General features: G+C 46.6%; 1 long non-coding RNA gene across 1 annotated transcript in view; it reads left to right on the forward strand.

The window, feature by feature from the left end:
* Positions 1-18234, forward strand: part of LOC142431077 (uncharacterized) — a 34590-nt gene that overhangs the window by 704 nt on the left and 15652 nt on the right. The window lies entirely within an intron of this gene.

The following is an 18234-nucleotide window of genomic DNA, read 5'->3' on the forward strand; positions in this document are numbered from 1 at the left end:
CCTACGCAGGGCGCAGACTTGGCGCCTGGGCTGCCTCGCTGCGTGCAGCGCCCCCCGAGCCAGCGAGCGGCCAGCCGCGGGGCGCGCCTGGCGGCCTGGGGTTGGGCCGGGGCTCCACACGCCCACGAAACCGCCCCCAGGCCCGAGGCGGCGGCTGCGCGGATCTCGGACGCGGAGGAAGCTGCCTCGGCCACCGGCGGTTCTTGGGGCGCCACCCTGGCCCAGGGGGTAGGGCAGGCCGAAGCCCCGCCAACAGCGCCCCAGTACCTGGGAAGGGCTATGGCGCCTTGGTTAGCTTCCCACCCGCTCCGCTTCCCCATGTCCCCCCCGCCCAACCCAACACCCAAAAGTCTGATCTAAGGGGCTGCCGACTTCGTCTCGGGACACTGGGTGACCCTAGGCCAGAGCAGAAGGTGTCCTCTTCTGGCCCCTGGGGGGGGGGGGGGCTTGGGCTCTCCTTTCCCCGGACCTTCTCAGACGCTTTGCGGCGGACGGGTGATGGACCAGGCCGGGTTGGGACCTGAGGTTGCAGGAGCGCGGTCGCGAGCGCGCGTAGGGCGCGCAGAGGGGTGGGGGACAGGGAGTCCGGGGCGCCTGGGCAGGGTCGGCCAGGTGGGCCGCAGGTGCGGCTCTCCCGGACCCGGTAGCTCAGTACTGGGCAGCACACTCACCCTTCAGGCAAGAGGGCTTGGGAACACTGTAGCCTCTGCAAACTTTCCCTGCCTCTCGGCTCCTGGCCCGCCCTCTACCCCGGAGGTGGCCGAAAAAACAGGACTTGTTGATGTGATGATGCGGAGCCTGACGCCGGTTGGGGCTGGCGGAATTGGGTGGTGGGGGCCCTGCCTCCCCACCCCACCCCACCCCACACCCCCCGCCCGAGCCATCACCCCCTTTCTCGCTCCCCTCGCCCGTAATCACCTAGTACCTTTGGACTGCGAGGTGGCCCATAGCTCGCAGGGTGGCTACGCAGCTGGGGACGCCAGGGTCCGCGATAGAGCGAGAAGGAGGAGGAGGAGGACGGGAAGGGGTGCGGCCCCGGGGTCCTGAGAGGAGTGCTGCGTGGAAGGGGGTGTCTCGGAGGAAGCTTCCCCCTGGACCCGACCTGCCCGCCCACGCTTCTGAAATATTTTCTCCCCAGGCGGAGCGGAAAGGAAAAACAGCCCCTGGGACAATCAGTTCGCCCACGTTCGAGCTTTAGGGTTTTGGCTTTGAAATCGGGTACCCCGGGGATTTCGGTGGGGAGGTTGGGGCATTTTAGGGCCTTGGTTCCGACTGGGGGCACCCCGCGGGTCGCTCGGTCCTGGCCGCCACGAGGAAAGGCGGGCGGCGAAGCCCTGGAGGGAAGGGATTTCGTTTTAAGCCAGTCTCCCATCGATCGAGCCGGTAATTCCTACCTCTCTGCCCACTTGCAGACACACTCACCTCTACCCTAAAGCATTACATTCATTACGCCAGCAATGATCTTAATCTCCAGGCGGCCAACGAGTCCGGGACCTCGCGGACCTGGGAAGCAGTGCATAAAGTCACCTGCTAAGCGGGGCGGGCCCGCGGGCTGCTCCAGGAGGGAGCCTCGGGTGGCCGGGCGCCCAGCGCAGGGGACCGTGATTCGTGCGCAGGCTGTCCTGCAGGGTCAAACACCCCAAGTCTGCCTTCTCCGGGCTGGAGACCCTCCTCCGAGAGTGGAATTGTGCTGGCACGCTCCCCACTTTTCCCTTTCTTTCTAGGCCCCTTCGCACCTGTGCACTCTTTCTCGGCCCTTCCGAAAAGTGACTAATGCCTGTTCTCTGCGGGCCACCCCCTCTGCAGCCCAGGGCCTTGGTGCCACCCCGGTGCACCCATCCCCGGTTGGCGCCCGCTTTCCTCACCCACCTTCTTGGGCATAGCTGGATGGGATAGCTTGGCAAAGCCGCTCCCCGAGGGCGCCCTGGGGTTGTCAAGAACCGGGTCCCTTGATTTAGGGGAGATCTCCCATCTATTGATCACATCATCTCAAAGAAACCCAGCCACATGTCAAAACATCTATTGTGGCCTCTTGCTCCCCGGGCCCCCACCCGGCCTTGGCAGGGAACAGCGTCTGGCTGGGAGATGGAGTCGAGCCACGCGCCCCCATCCTTTTACTGGCCGACTCAGGAGGCGCCAGCTTGTTCTAGAGACTCAGTTTCCACCGGGCCATTGTGAAAGCCGGAAAGCACAGCTCAAAGCCTGTGTAAATCCAAGTTCCCGACCCCACCCCGCCCCCTGCCCCCCATCTGGTTTTTGGAGCCCAGCGTTTTCAGGTAGCCCTAAACTGCGAACAGGGAGCTTTGTGTGTTATCTTGTGGGGGGTGGGGTTGGAAGGGGAGGAGACTCCCACCGTCAGTTCCAGGCTTTAATGTCGACATAACGAAATGCCTGTGTGGCAGCTGCTGCTGGACCCCAGACTAACTCTTTGGAAGACGGAAAAGAGTAAAAGGGAGAGAAAGACTGTTCATTTTTTTTCCTTTGGTGCCGTTTGGGATGTCATCTGTTTCCTTGGCGACTGTGCTCAGCCCCGGAGCCCCTGGGCTCCTGGATTGTTAGGGGGGGAAGCATGCTATTTCTGCACCGTCATTTATCACTGTCACCGCACAATGATTCCCCTCGCCGCCCCTTATTGATGTTTGTAATTGCATTATCTCATAAAGGAGGGTGATCAATGAAACCGAGCCGTGCATTCTGGGGTCAGGGGAAGCCAAAGTACTGTTTGTCCCCTTTCATACAACAAGTACTCATTATCTTTAGGTCTGCATTCAAAAAATGATCTGAGCTGGGGCTGACCCTGACGAACACCCCAACACTTTCTAAAACGCGGTTTGTGTAACCTTTTGCTTAAATGCTAAATCAAGTACCTGTCTTGCATTTCAACGAAACAAGATGCTAAAACTGGATGAGGAACGCATTTCTTCTTTTTCTCCCCCCCCCCTTTCCAAGGGAGGACCGAAGTCCTCAAAAGACGCGAGCGATTTTGCATCCTAAGTGTTTAGCCATAGAGTGGTAAGAAAAAGCCCCCCTTATCAATCAGGGACCCAAGTTATCTAATGAATGAAAATTGAGGTGTTGGGAAAACTGGGGTGCGGTGGGGGAAGGTATCTGGGGCATTTAACAAGGTTGGTACTACGCTATCAGAATAAAACCACCTCCGGTTTAATTAATAACTCTAAGCTCAAATAATTCGCCGATTCTGCCCTTGTTTCTCCCCCTCCCCCCTTTTTTACAGAACCTTAGTGCCTCGCTTTAGATAAACGACTTTTGTGCCCGTCTGAGTCTCCCAACAACAATAACTAAATCAGTTGCTCACTCTGTATCTAACACCATCTACAAACTCCAGTAAATAAAACTCTGTATCTAACACCATCTACAAACTCCAGCAAATAAAAAGTTCATTTGTCTATTAAGGCAAGTATTTAGTTGAGCAGAAATGTCCTAGTAATGTTGAGTAGAGTTCTTGTAATCCCATGAAAATCAAGTCATCTTGTTGCACTGAAGTAAATGAAATAATACAAAGGAGGAAAGTCCAAGTGTAATTTTAAGCTAAGTGCATTATTGGGCTGTCAGAGTGAAAACTTGAATGTTTGCTAATGTGGGGACTTGGACATCCACTGAGCTCACATTTAACTGAAGGGTTTGGGGCAGGTAATATGTATTCCACTTTTGGCTACTCTTAATTTGTAGAAGGAGGAGAAAAAGAGACGATGCTTATCCATCAATTTTAGTGAATTAAGAGGCATCACACCTTCAAAGAATTGAGCAGTCATGTTAAACATTGCCAGCTTATATGAGAAGGAAGTTTTCAATCTCCTGAAGATGGATTCCCCTACCTTAAAAACAAATAAACAGACAAAAGCCTTGAGAGATAAAAGAATAAATGCAGGTGTGTTGTTTTAAAAGTTCTAGCAATTATTTAAAATTTTCAATATACATTAATCCAAAATAAAGATATTAATGAGCAGCCTCATTAAAGTTGAGATGAATAGTTAAATCAAACAGACCATACTCTGATCATTTGACACCTTGACATAAAACCTTAAATCAAATGATAACAAAGGACTAAAATATTACCATTTGGAAAACGACTTCAATGATAAAACTTTAAAAGGTGAACTGAATTGAGCTGTCACTTAAATATTTCTCTCGAAGGCAGACACTTCTAAAAAGTAGTAGTGTCCAGAAATTCTGTCAAGCCAATTTGAAATAATACATGTTTTCTATTATTTAAATATTCTGACACTTTTGTTCTTTAAAAATGCTGAAATGGAAATGCAGCCACGCATGTATTTAATATAAATGGTATCTTGTCGTTAACATAAAATATTAAAGGGGAAATAAAACTTTGGGATTTGTCAGTTGAGATAGAATTTTTTAGCATAATATTCTGATTTCGCAAGCACACAAATGAAGCTCCTTGATTTTAACCAATCAACACAAGTCTTTCTCTTATTTGGTTGGAGATCTGGCATCATGTACGTTTTCTATTTTTAATATTTAGTGTTATAGCCCACGGTTAAAATAATGAAAAATTAGTCTCGTTTCAGAAATTATTTATTTATGGAACGAACATGATTAAAACATAAACACACACAAACTGCAGCTGCAATTGGGAAAAAAACGTGATTTACGGTTATTAAATCTTTGATCGCCATGTTAATGTTTCTTTTTCTACCTTTCATTTGCATTTTAATCTATCGAATCTTTACAATTTTTCAGCCTCCTATTTCAATGATTGATCACAGATCTGGGGGGGGGATCGCCTAGCTGCTTTTCTTTTCCTTTCTCTTTTGCCTTCTTTTTTCTTTTTCTCTCCCTAACCACTCCCCCCGCCCCCTTCCTCCTTGGGTAGATTTCTGAAACTTTTTCTCTCTCAATGCTAATGCAGACGGGGCAGATTCATGCTGCTCTTTTAAATGTCAGAGATATAAATTAAAAAATGTTTTCTGTCCCAAACGTGAATATTTTCCCAGACGCTTGTTTTTGAGTCGTCAAAGATCAACCCAGCAAAACCCAACTCAGAGCGCACACACGCGCGCGCGCGCGCGCGCACACACACACACACACACACACACACACACACACACACACACACACACACACACACACAACGGCGGCGTGGAATTTTAAAGGGCGCTGTTAACAGAGTTAAAGGTGAGAAGTTCACGGTCCCTCCACCAGCAGTGGCCTCCGGGCGCCTTCTCCCGGGCGCGCTCACTCACACCTCGGAACCCAGGGTTTGGTTCGGGTCCCATCTCCGATCTAAGTCTCCCAACAAAAAACGAGCTTGGCTGGGGCTTTGAGGTTAAGTTGATTTCTTGCGACAAACTGGGTAAAGACAAAAGGGGAAGCGACGCCGGCTGTTTGTTTTCTCTCCCCAGTTTACCACTGCCCTTGCCCCCTTTCCCCCTTGCTAGCCCCCCCCCCAATACTCTCTCTCTCTCTCTCTCCCCCCCGCCTCCTCGATGCCCCCCTAATCCGCGGAGAAGACCGGCATTTGCTGCTCGCTTGGCCCGGCCGCGTCACTTTCCGCGCGGGCGTGAAGACCAGCGTGCCGGTGGTTTGGGGAAGGAGCGGGCCCGGACTTGGGCTGCCCTCGGTCTCCCAGCGGGGCTCCGGGTCCCGGGGGGCTCCGGAAAGGCCCCCGGCCTCCGCAGATCGCGCTTCCACTGGGCTGGGGGTCGCGGCTGGCTTCGGAGCTGCGCGCCCCAGGTGTGCGCGCCCAGGCCGGGTGGGCGTGCGCGCAGGGTTGCCCGCCCGCGAGGGCTGGGAATCGGCCACCGAGCGCCCCCACACACCCCCGCCCCGCGCTCGCAGCGTCGGCTCCCGGGAAGAAGTTCACCTCCTCGCTCGGGGTGGCAGGTCCCTAGGCGCTGTGAAGCCCCCCGCGGGGCGAGGACAGTCACACACCCCCCTCTCTGGAGGGCTCCTGCAGTTCACGTGGGAGGCCGCGTGTGGCTCGCTGGGTCGGGGTGGGGGCGGGCGGGGGGAAGTCAGAGATGGACCCCCCCAGGAATCCCTACGAGGTCGCCCTAGCAGCCCCAAGCCGGGGTGAGGCCCGCGAGAGGTGGCCCTGACCGAGGCACGGTCTCTGCCATCCAGCCCTGGGACTCGAGAGCGCCCCACGGCGTGCCCCGAAGGGGCCGCCGTCCTCCCCCCCCCCCACCGAAATCCCCCGAACCCCAAGGCGGCTGGTATCGAGTTCTCCTAGCGACCCCCGAGTGGCTGCCAGAGGGAGCGGTGGTCCTCTTTAAAGGGGATAAAATAGAGCGAGGGGCAAAAAGACATTTGATCCGGGCCGACTCTTTTGTCTTGAGGCAGATGAGGCAGCCTAGCTAGACAGAAGAGGCAAAACACAAAGTCTAGACAGGAAAACTTATTGTGTTCACAAAATATAAAAATGAACCGAGCGGTCTGGGACGTCAAGAGGTGAAGATAGATCCTTGTAGACAGGTGGGAAGACGTGACCGGGAAGATTTAAAGGGAAAGAAACGGCAGATTATTAAGAAAGTAATAGTAAGGTGTCCCATACACTACACTTTTATTGTTGGGTAGTAACTACCCGATGTATTTATTGCCGGGGCTATATAATAGAGATAATGACCACAAACTCAAGATAAATTCTTAGGCGCCCAGCCGGTCAATTCTTTTTTATTTAAGAGCGCGAGCCTGAAAGGTGAGTCTCATCTCTTCCCCTCCTCAAAGATTCGTCTTACTTTCTACCATATTATAAGCACGACATGCAAATAAATAAGTGCTCCTGGGTATGTGTGGGTAGGCCCACAGGATTTATTTCAGGTGAGCGAGGAACCTACAGGGAATATGAATTTCCGCAGGGGCTGCGAGGCGATTCTTTTCTTCTCCCTCTCCTCTCAGGCGCTCTCCCTCTCTTTGGGATCAGAGAGCGTCCCCCCCCCCCCCCGAAAAGCAGGAACGTGTGTCGCGTCCCAACGCCCTCTTCTCTGACAGATCGCCCTGGGGAGGGGTGGGGAGGATTGCTCAATGTAGCTTGATACGCTGGGACTGCTTAAAGGTGCCCCTGCCGGGTCAAAGAAGGGCGCGTTGTCATTATGATTTACGGTAGGGGGGGGGAGGCGGGCTGGGTAGTAAGTGTGTTCCTGTGAGTTTGAACTACACAAAATAGGCTCCAAAGTTGAGAGGCTCCCAGATCTGGCCCGGGCACCCGGATACGCCCAAAAGGGAGCCTTTCGGGTTTCTTGCGACCCATCTCTCTGGGCCCTCAGTTTCTCACCCCCAGAGCCCGATCAGCGTCCCTGTAGACAGATGTTGGGATTGAAGATGACCTTGGCGTTGACCACTGAAGTCAGACGGGAGAGGGCGGGCTCAGGTGTTAGCTCCACCGGACCCAATGGCTGCATTACTAGGCGCCGGGATGTCCTTTGACCAGGGCACCTTAGCTCCCCCACCTGCGCTCTTGGGCACCTCCGCGGATTCCGAAACAGTCAGCGGACGGAGTCAGCATCTTCCGTCGATATGTATTTTTTCTTCCTCATTTTGGGGTAGCATTCAGACATACAGTATTTCAGCCTCGCCATGACCGCTTAGATCCCCAGCTCCCTCGAATGAGTGCTTGCTTGGTCAAGCGGGGGTGGGAGTGGGGGGGCGGGGACCCCCAAACCGAAACACCCAGCAAATCAACACCTGAGAGTGCACTGTGAAACAGAGAGACCGAAGGAGCAGGAGAGACGAGTAGGCTGTGCGGGAGAGTGAGGGAGAAAGGTGTTTGGGTGAGGGCGGTAGGCTTAGACCTAGAGGCAGGGAAGAGTGGCAGGGGAGGGGGCGATCCGGAGGGGAGAGGGGCGAGAGAGGCCGTCGCTGTAATTCTGTGGTCTGTGTGAGGCATGGTATGATGGGTCTGAAAGCGAGCGCAGTCCTCGTCGATCTTTTACAATATTGGTGTCACTCAAGCACAACTTTATCTTTGAACCGGAATATCTGTTTCAATGATTTCCATAAGCACATAAATTATAATCTCCCAAGCCTTCGATATTTCTTTCGGTGCTTTATTAAGTGTTACTGCGGAGGCCATTTATGAAGTGAACGATTCAACTTTTAATCTTTTGAACATTAAAGGGTATTCCTTTTCAAAATAATCTAAAATAACAAAAAAGAAACTAAGCTCATTACATGAAAAAGTGACAAGCATTTTGTTCTCCGCCTGGCAAGTTGCCTTCCTCCCTTCAAAGGATGATAAACTAATTGTTTCCAGAGTTTATAACTAATTAAGCTATTACTGGAGGACTTTATGTAACAGTCTGATTCAAGCTAAAACTTTCTACTTGGAATTGTAGACGAGTCTTAAAAAAATACCATGATTTTAATAATGAAAAACAAACAAACAAACCCAGCCTTCGTAATAATGAAACTTATTTTTATTTTTAAAATCATCTGAAAATGTAAACAAATATCGTTTTCTTTTAGGGGGTGCGATAAGTGGACGTCATTATGTATAATTAATGCTGAAAGGAAAATGAACATGTAATCACTTCCAAAGATGAAAACATTTTTAAAGTAGCAAGTTAAGTTTTAAAAGTTATTTCTTAAAAAACTGACTCTGTTTCAGTAGCTCAGGTAGGAAAGTAGATATTTAGTGCTTTTTAAGAATTCAACACTGACAACTAAAATCCTTAAACAAATACTTGAAGTATTGACAAGCCATCTTTTGGTGTCTAGGCAACAAGTATTGATGCCAAGAAATGCGGAGTGCGTGAGTTTCCGCAATTTTGCCCTGGAAAATGTACTTCTTCACCCACAGACTAAAAGATACTTATTCACACATAGATTAAAATAGAGTATTTTTCAAAGATCCTTTGAAATACATTAAGTTCAAACATATGTAGGAGTTGAACTAATATAAAATACTGTTTTGTTTTAATTTAAAATTCATATTTAAAGAATGAGGTTTGCTTGAGATGAAACAATATTCACTAAAGAAAAGTTGTTTTCAAAAGGTGAATTATTTGATACATTTTAGTAAAGGATGTAGTAGGCATTTAATTTATGTAACAGAGTACTATTTTAATATTTTATATCAAAATGATATTTTAAAGAAAAAGGCTATTTCATTGTCATATGAAAATTTTCTAAATTAGCAGATTTTTTTTAATATTAGAATTTTCAGCCTAGGAAACATCTTTTGAAAAAAGACCAATGTGAAAAATCCAAGTAAATAATGACGGCGCTATCTTATTTGTATTAAACCAAATTTTCTGGTAGTTGTTTAGAAAAATTAAAATGTGTGTGGAGTAGCAAAAAAAAATAGAAGGGCTATCATTAGAAGGCCTGGGATCTCAGCACAAATACTTGAACTATAACTACATGTTTCAAATAAAATTACTCTAAAGCAAAAGTCTAGAGTTTTCTGTAAATCGTATACAAAATGCTCTGCATGATTCAATCAGTATTGTTTTGTGTCAAATTAGCATTGTCACTGGATCACGTTGTCTGGCTCAATATTTGCAGTGGTACATTTTCTTTATTCTAATTGACCAGCATTGTTTTATTAAAAGCAAAAACTAAAGTGCCCTGGAGTCATTCAATTCCAATTGTCTAACACCCTGCGCTAATTGACCTTTCGGACAGGAGACACACTTGGATTCACTTTAGGACACTTAGCTGTTTAAACTGACTTTAGTCCAGAGAGACAATGGTGACTTTGTTAACACTGGCACCTGCAGTATTTCACACAACACGCTGGTCATACCTTGCCAAGCCAGCCACCACCATGATTCTTACCAGAGCAGGAAAGCAACTCAAGGCAAATTTTATGATATGATATTTGCTGTTATGATTAAGGAGAAACGAATTCATTCTGAACATCCTCTTGCAGCCTTAAAGAGGTTATTCTGCTTTCTGATTTTTCTTGAGGTAGAAATGTCGACATATCAAGAGATAGTATAATTGTTTTTGTATGTATGATTAAGAGCTAAGGATTTTACGGTACACTGGATTCAAGATGTCCAGAGCAATATAGTCCCAATCAAGCTGTGCTTCTCTATTAAAAATATGCCCAAGTGGAAGAAGGTTAACGAATGCAAAGACTCGGGCAGTAGGAGAAGAGGGACGAAGTCAGTGACCATCTTTCCAGGCACGCAGATGAGGAATCCCGACTCTGTCCCTAGGAAGCCATGCAATTGAACTACGTGGCTCTTGTTCTTAAACTCTGAAGGGCACTAAGACATTCTTGCTCTGTATATGCTTTTTGCATTGCAGAGTGTGGCAACAATTTGCATTTGATGATATTGAAGGTTACAATAAAATCCTGCTTTCAAAGCGTTCCAGATTTTTTTCCCCAGGAAAGGGTGAAATTCCAAGGTAGTAATATCTCATCCTCCAAGTTCTAAGGGTCTCTTAGAATTCTAAGATTGCTTTGGATTTTCCCTGCCTGACCATCAGTAGTGGAATCCTGGTGTTTATTGTTTTAAAGCATTTGCTGAGAGCAATTAATACCTTTATTGATTAGGCTGCTTCAGTGAAATAAAAGGTGACTTTAACACCATTGATTTGATTGTGATCCAAAAGATGGAAAAAAGCAACAGGACCCCGTGTACTAGAGCACCTTCCATTCATCTGCTCTGTCTTGAAAGAAACCCACACTTTAGCTGGTTTTCATTTAAATTCATTAAGATTCTAGCCTGAACTAGGCCTTCAGCTTTTGTACATTTCCATATAAGATTGTATTCTAATTCTAATTGAAATTGAAAAAATTGTGTATTTTAATATCTCAAGTACCTACTATATACTAGACATTGCTAATTAATCTGGTGGTGCTGAGATTAATTTTTGACTGTGTCTTTCCTCTTGGGCTCATGGAGGCAGGAAACAGATGAAGAAAAGAAAGTATCAGTCCATAAAAACAATGGTGGTTGCATTGTATAAAAAATCATTTTATTGGGAGCTCTTACAGATATCATAACATTTTATAGTTCAATCACATCAAACACCACGGTACAATTGCTACCACAATCTGCTTCAAAACATTTTCTTTCTTCTTGAATTCCTGGATATCGGCTCCCCTCCCTCCCACATCCTAAGCCCGCCCCCCAACCTGTATTTATTCATTGCCTTTTTTTACACCATCCAATATATCCATTCTCATATAATTCTGTTATTTGCTCCCTTCAAATGGGGTTATGATAGTCATCAATCCTATCAGTTCCCCTTCCCACCATCTCTTCCGGTACCCTCAGGGAACCATTACTCCTGTTACTGTTTTTGAAATGTTATCTATCTTGGCTTTCATGTATGGAATGATCTTAATTATAAAAATGAACATAATGCAAATCTAACATGATTAATGAGGTAAAACAAATAAAAACCAGTGGTAATGGGAGAAAATATTAAAGAACTAGAGGATAGTTATATGGTTCATCAGTGCTATACCACACCCTGGATTCATCATCCCTTCCTTGTGACCATGTCTTACATGTGGGTTTTCACTACATCCACATTCCTTCACAGTGATTTGGTTGCTTATTTTTGAACTTCTGATACCTATTCCTGTTGACACCTCACAGGCTGCTGTGCTTCTTCCCTGTGGGCTTTGTTGCTTCCCTGCTAGATGGCCACATATTTAACTACAAGACTTTAAGACCCAGACACCTTATCTCTTAAGAGCCAGGCACCATCAGCTTTTTTCACTACATTTGCTTATGCACCCATTTTGTCTTACGGGTTCTGTGGGAAAGGCAAGTATCATACAATGGCACATTATTAGAACAAACCATTCCTGTACTTAGGTAAGATTTAAGTAGAGGTCCAAAGTCCATCTGCTTTCTTGTTGCATTTACATACATGTAAACAAATGCACCTGGATTTACATATATGCATAGCTATCTATATATCTATATATTTTCCTTCTTAGTTCCTCCTTTTCTTTTTTCTTTTCTCCTGCCCCACGATCATGTTTACCCATTGTTCATGTGGTGGTTACATTTTATGCCAACTTTATGGTACCTGTGTGGAGGTAGGGGTGGAGTTTAACCTGCCAATCTGGTGGTGCCTCCTTAGGGCTGTGGTCTTTTTATAAGAGAGACAACGCTTCTCTCTTGCCCTTCACCCTCTATGTTTACTGAGACTCTGAGGCTGCATCTAGGGTTGGCAGCCCCCTGCCATGTTCCCACAGACCTGGATCCACAAGACTCTGCACCCACTGGTCAGTGACTTTTTTTTCTGTGTCATCACCCTATAGCTGTGTCTGAAGGGGGCGGCTCTGGCAAGCATTGAACCTATGGACTTGAGTTGGCTTGGGATTTCTTCTTGATATAGAGTTCTTTCGCAAACATATATCAGTGTCACTGGTTTTGTTTCTCTAGACAACCCAGTCTAACACAATCTGCACAGGTGCCATGGGAAGCTGGTGAGGAGCCTGGTGTGATAATGGTACTTGAATCATGGGGATGGCAAGGTCCGAGTGCTGAGTAAGAGGACATCTCTAGGAGCTGGGGACCGGGGCTGGATGGAGGAGTAAGGTGTGGAGAGAAACTGAGAGCTGTGGTATGGTTTCGGTTCCATTCACTTCCATGGCAACCTTAGAAAAATGAGCAGATTGGAAAGAAAAATGACTTTGTTTTGGTCATTTTGAGTTTGAAGCAGGCACCTAGTAGAGTAGTATATTACAAGTTAGGCTGCTAACTTCAAGATCAGCACTTCAAGCCACAGCTCCTAGCTCTCCCGGAGAAAGATTAAGCTTTCTATTTGAGTAAAGATTGTAGTCTCAGAAATCCACAGGGGCAGTTCTCTGTCTTATAGAATCACTATAGATCAGAATCAACTCAATGATAATGAGTTTGCTTGTTTGCTTTGGGTGGGAAACCAGGATATAGTCGCTCTTAAGAAAGGTGAAGACATGGCTTTACCTTTGGGGGTGAGTTCTGGGCTGGAGGCAAACATTTGGTTGGAACCAATGATGTAGATGAGATTATCTAGGACCTCATTCAATTAGGTTTATGGTGGAAAAAAATAACAAACACATAAATATTTAAATTTTAACATAAAACAAAATAAACTGTTTATGGTGAAAGTAGGCCAAGGACTAGGACAGGGTAGAGGAAAGGGTATATGCAGCTATTTAAATATATTTGTATAATGAAGAGGAAAGCAATGTGGAATTGCAGGAGAGAGGGATGTTAAAGTGTGTTGAGCCAAAAAACTGGACTGTCATCCAGAGTAGGAAATCTTGGTCTCCAAGATTGAAAGCCAGTGATGGGTACAGATGGGTACAGATATGGGTTCTGATGGAGGATAGTGGAGGGGCAAGTTAGGGCAGTTTATGCCTGCCAGCCTTAATGTGCTTTTTTTTTGAGATAGGAGCATCGGTGTCATTTGATGATGAGTACAAGGGTGGAAGCTGACCAAGTTTTAGTATTGAAAATTCCACATTCCAGGAACCTCCTCTGCCCTGGACGAAACCAGGAAGTTGATCATCCTAAGGGTAGCAGAATAGGAGAGGGCTCGAGGGGAGGGGATATGTTCGCCGTCACCTCACCGTGGTGAATGGGAAAGGAGAAAGGCAAACCTGGCTGGCCAACATCAAGGCCTTAGATGGAATTGAGACCCGAGGGTAGCATCGTGTGTGCATGTGTGTGGTTGCCTTTGGCAACACGCAAACATTTTGAGTGCTTTATCCCAGAGAGGGTGCGTTGACTCACCCAGATGGGTGTTGTTATGACTCACAGAATGCATCGATCAGAGGTGTCATTCTGGGAAACAGAATGAAGCACGGGGGCAAGGCTGGTAGAAACTGAGACTCCGGCTAAGGGCATGATCTTGCTGCCGATATTGTACAACATCGCTCCTCATGTTTGTATAGTTGGCAATGGCATAATCAAAGCAACATCGCGAGGCACACCTGACATGCAGACATGCCTTCGTAATGTGCCTTCTCCCTTCGAGATTGTCATCATGAAGCAAGGTTTTCCGGTAAGAAGCCAGGCCCTCCTCAGTCCAGCATCAAGACTCTGCCTTTAGCTGCAGGCTCTGTCCACATGCTCTGCCTCAGACAAGTCCTGGGGAGATTTCGCCTATGGCATTTGTTAAGTTACACCTTTGTATACCCTGGTGGTCATCCCTAAGGTCCAGTCCCAGGCATTATATAGCCCTGTTGGCAGTTACGTAAACAAGAAAGGAAAAGCTAACTAGGTAGCTGCCACCACAGTAACAGTGTGCAAGGCGAATGCACTTCAACAAGGAGACCCAAATAATAACCTAGAGTCTTGCCTTTTTCTTCCTGGAGCTCCTGAAAAAAGGATCACTTCCAAGAGTTTAATATTTTCCTCTCACCTTTGCCCTCAACTTAGAACAAACCAATACCGCTAAACTTGTGGTATCAGCCACTAGTCACACACACAAAGGGAACCAAACTCTGAGTATGGTGAAAATCTGAAACTCCGGCTGGGGAAGGTATTCAGGTCTGATTCGATCCTATGCCGTTTGGTTCAGAACCCTCTAGGGGTCCAAGCTGCAGGCACTGGGGCTTCAGAATTTGCTTCTAACAAATGGTGAGTGCCGCTGTATTCGTTGAAATATCAAAATAGACCCAGGAGGTGGCTGCTGAGAAAACACAAAGCTTGCCTCAACTTTATTTATCAAATATCAAAAGCGTTTGTAGGGCTTCCCAAGGGAGGCGAGATGTTCCTTTCCTCCTCTGCTCGACGTTGATGAAGCTCATTTACATCATAGGGCATCCAACTCTGCAATTGTTATAATCGGAGTCATTCTAAAAATATGTTTCAGACGACACTGGTGCGTTTTTCATGACGTTTGAGTCATGGAGTCTGGGAGTGGTGGCTCCTCATCTGCAGAGGAATGAAACCTGTGTGTGAGCACAGAGGTGAAGTGAATCCTTTTACCCCTTTGATGACTATGAAATTTGGGCCAGTCATCCTATCTGGTTAATTCTCTGTTTGGGCTATCTCAGGGTGATTCTCATGTTTGGCACTTTTAATTAAAAATGCTTTTCTAAAATCCTCCTAGGCACATGATGAGAGCTGTCTCCAGAGCACCAGGTTGTGTGCGGAAAGTCTCACTCACTCTCTCTCTCTCTCTCTCTCTCTCACACACACACACACACACACACACACACACACACACACACACACAACATGGTTTTGTGAACACATTTGTAGCTGCTGCTTTTGGAGAATCGATGCTGATTTGTACCCTCTGCTTTAGAGACCGTGACAGGTAATGCCCTGAACCGGTGATGAGTATTGGTAGATTCTTTCAATGTTTGTCTCGGGTGACTTTGCCTAGTCATTGTAGCTGGGAATAACAGGGCAGGCTGGGAATGAGGAAAGTTCAAGATCTAATTCTGACTCTCCCACTTACTTTGATTAAGTCATTGAATCATAGTGCACACCCATTTATTTACCTGTAAAATTGGGATGACCCTCTTGCAAGCCTATCTGACCAGTGTTTTGTGGGAGTCGAATTGAATATTCAGTGTCAATAGTACCTAGTACCGCTTTGAGAAGGGATCAACTCAGAGGAAGTGTTTTGTTGTTGTTTGTTTATGCTGAGCTTTGTAAGAAAGATGTGGCATGTGCATTAAAACCACATCCCTAGAATGAATGCAGTTGTCATGAAATGGTTTGACTTGCTAACTTACACCCCCTCCCGTTCTAGAAGAAATGCTATCTGGGCTCCCACTGGGAATGAACTTCATAGTAAACCCAAAGATCTCTCCCTTGATTGGGATTCTCAGAAAGGCCTGGTTCACCATTTCCTGATTCCACACCGTTTCAAGGAGTGTCCTTTGGAACTAGAATTTGTTCTAAAAATTTACCCCCAAACAACACCAAAAAACCTCTGCCATCGAGTTGATTGCAATGCACTGTGACCCTGTAAATTGTTGATGAGGCTGAAAATCTTTACAGAAGTAGATAACCTCAATTTTCTCCCATTAAGCAGTGGGTGGGTTCCAACTGTCAACTTCTAGTTTAGCAGCTTAATATTTACCAAACACCACCACCAAGGTTCCTTAAAATTTATATTAGATAATGCTTATTTTTCCTACTAAGCATGGTAGGAAGCATTCTGCTAAGCATTTCTTTAAGACGTATTTTCATTTTATTTATTTTCAGCCAGTTGAAGATATAAATGCTACCGTAGGTAGATATCTTCCAGATCTCACTGTCAAATGACATCCGGCAAGGAGGAATATGTCATCTCGAAGTGAAATGAGAATTCCTCCTTCCCTATAGCAAGCTCTCTGAGAATGAGTCCAGTACTGGAGAATTTCATTATAGTCGTTCTACAAAAATATTATTCTGAAAAGAAGAAAAATGCACATTAACCTCCATCCATAAGTATTAGTCAACTGCACAGGAGAACTCCAGCAGGTACGGTTTCATTTTCTGTGTTGGGACACATGTGAGTACTCATCACGTGTCAAATGATTCCCTCTGAGCCCAAAGTAGAGCTTGGACAATGGTAGCAACCGTCTAGGTCCTCAACCACAAATGTCCGAAGTGTGCACAACCCAGTGGGTGGATGGCAGCACAGTGGGATTGCCAATTGATATCACTGAGGTTGGAAGATGACCAATAATTGAGTGACAGGTCTCTCTATTATGGAAAGCTAACAAGCACTTACAAAACACAGAGACTGGTTTTATAGACCTCCATCATCAACTTAAACAATTACTGTTTTGGACTAGCAGAATAGACACTGATCTCACAATACAAGGGTGGAAGCATAGGTAGTGGGGGGTGGGGGTGGGGAGGTCAGACCACACCCAGGGAGGTACATGTGAGTCCAACATAAAGAAGGGGAAGGAGGAGGGAGAATGTCCAGGAACTGAGATGACAACAGGGCACATACCCACCCAGAGGGAGAATATTGGTTGTGTCTCCACAGAATTGGAATGTGCATACACACCCCATCATGAAGCGCCAAACCTGGAGGGCAATGTAACATGTGGAGGAATCCATGAAAAGACTGGACTATAGGCCTGACCCCCACCCTGGAAGTGTGTGCCACTGAGAGCAACACTAGACCTTCTGGCGGGGGAAAGGAACCCACCTACCATACCCAGACTGAAGTGGAAGCAAATGAAGGGGAAGGAAGGGAGTGGAGCACAGCCTGGCCCACCAAGCCCTGAGGACAATAGCCCCACTCAGAGCAGCCAATGCACTGAAAGGGCCATATGGCGGCCCCACTATTAGGCGGGACATCCCAAACTAACCCATGGCCCTACATGGGACAAGACTGGAGACACAGTGTGGGCTGTGTGACTGATAAGATAGGCTGGATAAACAACAGGGAGAAGAAAACAATGGGACTGATGGTTCCGGGGGTACATGGAAGAGGGAGTGGTGGGGGAAAGGAAGTGGTATAAACCAACCAAGAGACAAGGGAACAAGTGATTCAAAACCAGTTGCAAGGAGGGTGTGGAAAGGCTGGTAGGGATTTATCAAGCACAATGTAACTGAGAGGAATTACTGAAACCCAAATAAAAGCTGAGCATGATAGTGAGACGAGGAAAGTAAAAGGAAATAGAGGAAAGAGCTGGGAGACAAAGGGCATTTATAGAGGCCTAAATACAGGCTTGTACACATGTAAATATATTTATATATGATGATAGGGAAATAGATCTATGTGCATATATTTATAGGTTTACTATTAAGGTAGCAGATGGACGTTAGGCCTCCACTCAAGCATTCCCTCAATACAAGAACACATTGTTCTATTAAACTGACATTCCATGATGCTCACCTTCCTGTCATGATCGCTGAAGACAATTGGGTGCATAAGCAAGTATGGTGAAGAAGGCTGATGGTGCCCGGGTATTGAGAGATATAGCGTTTGGGGTCTCAAAGGCTTGAAGGTAAACAAACAGCCATCTAGCTGAGAAGCAACAAAGCCCACATGGAAGAAGCACACCTGCCTGTGTGATCATGAAGTGTCAAAGGGATCAGGTATCAGACATCAAAGAACAAAATATCATATCATTGTGAATGAGAGGAAGTGCAGATTGGGGACCAAAGGCTCATATGTAGGCAACTGGATATCCCCTTACAGTAGGGTCATGGGGAGGAGATGAGCCAGTCAAGGTGCAGTGTAGCATTGATGAAGCACACAACTTTTCTCTAGTTCTTAAATGCTTCCTCCCCCACCCCACGATCATGATCCCAATTCTACCTTACAAATCTAGCTAGACCAGAGGATGTGCACTGGTACAGATAGGAACTGGAAACACAGAGAATCCAT

This window comes from Tenrec ecaudatus, chromosome 17 (assembly GCF_050624435.1).
Source record: "Tenrec ecaudatus isolate mTenEca1 chromosome 17, mTenEca1.hap1, whole genome shotgun sequence".
Lineage (NCBI taxonomy): Eukaryota > Metazoa > Chordata > Mammalia > Afrosoricida > Tenrecidae > Tenrec > Tenrec ecaudatus.